Here is a 3858-nt window from a genome sequence, read left to right on the forward strand (position 1 = left end):
AAACATTCAAAAACATGGCAATATGCTCCACTCACTTATATATATATATATATATATATATATATATATATAAATTTTTTTTATTATTATTTTTCAATTATTATTTTTTTTTTTTTATGGAAACCATGATACATTTATTTTTCAGTAATTTTTTATGAATAGAAAACATTTATTTGAAATAGAAACTTTGGTAACACTTTAGAATAGGGAACACATATTCACTATTAACTAAGATTTTCCCTGAACAAACTCCAAAACTGCTGTATGGTATATGATTAAGGGATCTAAAATATGGCCACGCAGAATAAGGCATTAATATGTGCTTTATAAGTACTAATAAACTGCCAAAATGCTAGTAATATGCATGCTAATAAGCAACTAGTTAATAGTGAGATTTGGTCCTTAAAATAAAGTGTTAAAGAAATTTTTGGTTTCTATTTCACTTTTGATCAAATCAGTGTGTTATTGCTGAATTCAAGTATTAAGTTCTTTAAAAAGAAAATTTGAATGGTAATATATTTATTAAAAAAAAATGTATACACATTACTTGAGATATGAAACATGATGTGTGAAGAAAAAAAAATGTATACACATTACTTGAGATATGAAACATGATGTGTGAAGAAATGAAAGAAAAATAACTTGTGGTCAATATCACTTGTGAACAGAATAATTTATTTGACATTTCCAATCAAGCAAAAAAAAGTGTAAAAATATTAAAGTATCTTAAATGCTTAAAGAATGCCTAAGCAACTCTCAGCATTCCATTCCTATCATTTATTGAATTTAAAAGGTGGAAATGACATTTTTTGGATCAGTAAAAGTATCTTTTAAGAGAGTTTATTTTCTCCACAAGCTCACAAAAATTAACAAGCTGAAAAGTCCCTCCCATATTCACAAACCCATCAATGTGTCCTTACCTTCCAGTCATCTGCTATGTCCAGTGAGTTGTAACGTATTCCCAAGTCAGGGCCGGTGAAGTCTTGCAGTACTACCAGCTTTTCTCGTGCCTCCCCCATGCTGGGCATCTCATGACTGTGCCACAGCATGCCCCAGTGCACATACTCATTAATATAGTGCACCACTGCACCGTAAATATCCTACGTGTTGCTCAACTTCTCTTTAAGCCTCATCAACACCGTTTCCGAAGGAAACTCCCTTAGGAAAGCCACCACGTCCATTAACACGTCCCCAAAGTGAGCGTACTGATACGAGATGCCGTGGTGGATGATCAAGTTGCCTTTAGCATGCCGAATACGGATATCCAGAAAGCGAATTCCGGCGCACAGCTGGAAGGCAAGGGACCAGGAGTTGCATTCTGCAAGTGAGCCGCCATATACAGGGCCATGGTGTTGTGTGTGCCGGGCATTGTCACATCTGATAGGGAGTAGACATCAGGGATGCTGGTCATCCAGGAAGGGTTCAGGATCTCAGGCGTGGAGGTGTCATCATAGTCAGGGGTCTGGATGGCCCTGTATCCTAAGACAGTCGCACTATGAGGTCAAACAGAGGTCAGATCATCATCAGACAAAGAATGCGTCCTTACTTGTCTTGCTAAAAAGATACAAGATTACTGTGAAAGCACTCATGCTTATCTGTAATGGATGGATATAATGAAATTAGATAATTGGTTCATTTGCTTCTGATAATACCAGGTAGACAAAGAGAAACAGATCCATTTGGCCAGTCTGAGATAAAAGCACTTGTTAAAATAATGGATAAGAGACAGAGGACTTTTCTTTTCAGTGAAATGGATTTTGCTTTACTATAAATTGAATAAGAACTGTAATTTGTTATATAAGATACTATGAAAGAGGTTTTGGAATTATGGGTATTAAGAACCTCACCCCAGCAAAATGCCCATCACCATTTGCTGCAAAATGTGTCCTCTGGTGCTTTCCATAATGAGCCTTTTCAATAGCCACTGATCCTTTACTATAAAGATAATCATTAGAATAATTCAATTAGAATTTCACTACAATTATTTGCAGGGAATGACATCACCCTGTTTTTTTTTGTTTATTGTTGTACATTTTACAATACAATTTTATTTCATTCTGTCTGCTTCAAAATGTCACATTTAATTCAATATGTTACTTGTTGTTTCTTAGTAATTGTGAAATTTACTAGCAATTTCTGAGTGAAAGTTGTTTTCATTCATTTAGTCCTTTATTCGTTTTTATGGTTTTTCAGGTTTAAACTGAAAAGCGTTCCAGATTTCCAGACTCCTGGACTCCACAGTATTTGTATGCTGGATTTGTTGCACTGCAAACAGCAAAACTAAAACCCTCCTAACATACTTTGTGTTGGTAAATACAACTTTAATATGCAAATTCAAAATTCAAGTTTATTGTTGTACATTTTACAATACAATTTTATTTCATTCTGTCTGCTTCAAAATGTCACATTTAATTCAATATGTTACTTGTTGTTTCTTAGTAATTGTGAAATTTACTAGCAATTTCTGAGTGAAAGTTGTTTTCATTCATTTAGTCATTTATTCGTTTTTATGGTTTTTCAGGTTTAAACTGAAAAGCGTTCCAGATTTCCAGACTCCTGGACTCCACAGTATTTGTATGCTGGATTTGTTGCACTGCAAACAGCAAAACTAAAACCCTCCTAACATACTTTGTGTTGGTAAATACAACTTTAATATGCAAATTCAAAATTCAAATTCAATCCCAGCAGGAGAAGTCATCTCTTACTGATGCAGATGCACAAAGAACCAACTAGGCAGTGTCAGGTTAGCTGAAAAGACTGCTGTTGTTTTTGTACCTTTTTTTTTCAGTGAGTGCACAATTCTGGCTAGAGCTTGTTGGATGCACCAGTACAAACTGACCCTTTTGTTTGAGGGGTCATTGCTGTATCTATCAATAGTGTAAAATGCTGACTCAGTGAGAACAGACAAAATGCTCCAACACTGAATTCAGTTGCCCTGCATATCAAATGACGTTTCAAAAGATAATATTTCAAAATCTTCCATACACTACTTTAAGGCTGCCTTAAAGGTTTTTTTTTTTTTTTACTATATACTCAATATATGCATATGTTTATTAATGAGCAAACATAAAGAAAAGGAAGGTAGAAATATAAAAGTTCTATATGGAATAAAATAGCTAAAATAAAATACCATATGCAAATTCAAAATTCAAATTCAATCCCAGCAGGAGAAGTCATCTCTTACTGTGTAAATTGGGTTTGCCGGTGAACCTGAAGAGGTCTGTGATGCAGATGCACAAAGAACCAACTAGGCAGTGTCAGGTTAGCTGAAAAGACTGCTGTTGTTTTTGTACCTTTTTTTTTCAGTGAGTGCACAGTTCTGGCTAGAGCTTGTTGGATGCACCAGTACAAACTGACCCTTTTGTTTGAGGGGTCATTGCTGTATCTATCAATAGTGTAAAATGCTGACTCAGTGAGAACAGACAAAATGCTCCAACACTGAATTCAGTTGCCCTGCATATCAAATGACGTTTCAAAAGATAATATTTCAAAATCTTCCATACACTACTTTAAGGCTGCCTTAAAGGTTTTTTTTTTTTTTTACTATATACTCAATATATGCATATGTTTATTAATGAGCAAACATAAAGAAAAGGAAGGTAGAAATATAAAAGTTCTATATGGAATAAAATAGCTAAAATAAAATACCCTGCAGGTGTATACTGTATATTAAAGATACATTATCTCCCAGAATAAACATCTGGGTTTAGTGTGAATAAACATAAGCCTGAACTTACGATAAACATGGTCAAAGTTACCTTTTTTCCCCAGGGTTTATGGGAAAATATAAGTTTACATTTTCTGTGAGCTATATAGAGTCCTGTCTCTCCCCCCCCCCCCCCCCCCCCCCCCCGGGGC

General features: G+C 34.8%; 1 pseudogene; it reads right to left on the reverse strand.

Annotated features, from left to right (window-relative positions):
- Window positions 1-1903, reverse strand: part of LOC107599585 (1-phosphatidylinositol phosphodiesterase-like) — a 2887-nt pseudogene extending 984 nt beyond the window's left edge.
- Window positions 1904-3858: the final 1955 nt, after the last annotated feature.

The sequence above is a fragment of the Sinocyclocheilus grahami genome, unplaced genomic scaffold (genome assembly GCF_001515645.1).
Source record: "Sinocyclocheilus grahami isolate Dianchi unplaced genomic scaffold, SAMN03320097.WGS_v1.1 scaffold268.1, whole genome shotgun sequence".
In the NCBI taxonomy this organism is placed as follows: Eukaryota; Metazoa; Chordata; class Actinopteri; order Cypriniformes; family Cyprinidae; genus Sinocyclocheilus; species Sinocyclocheilus grahami.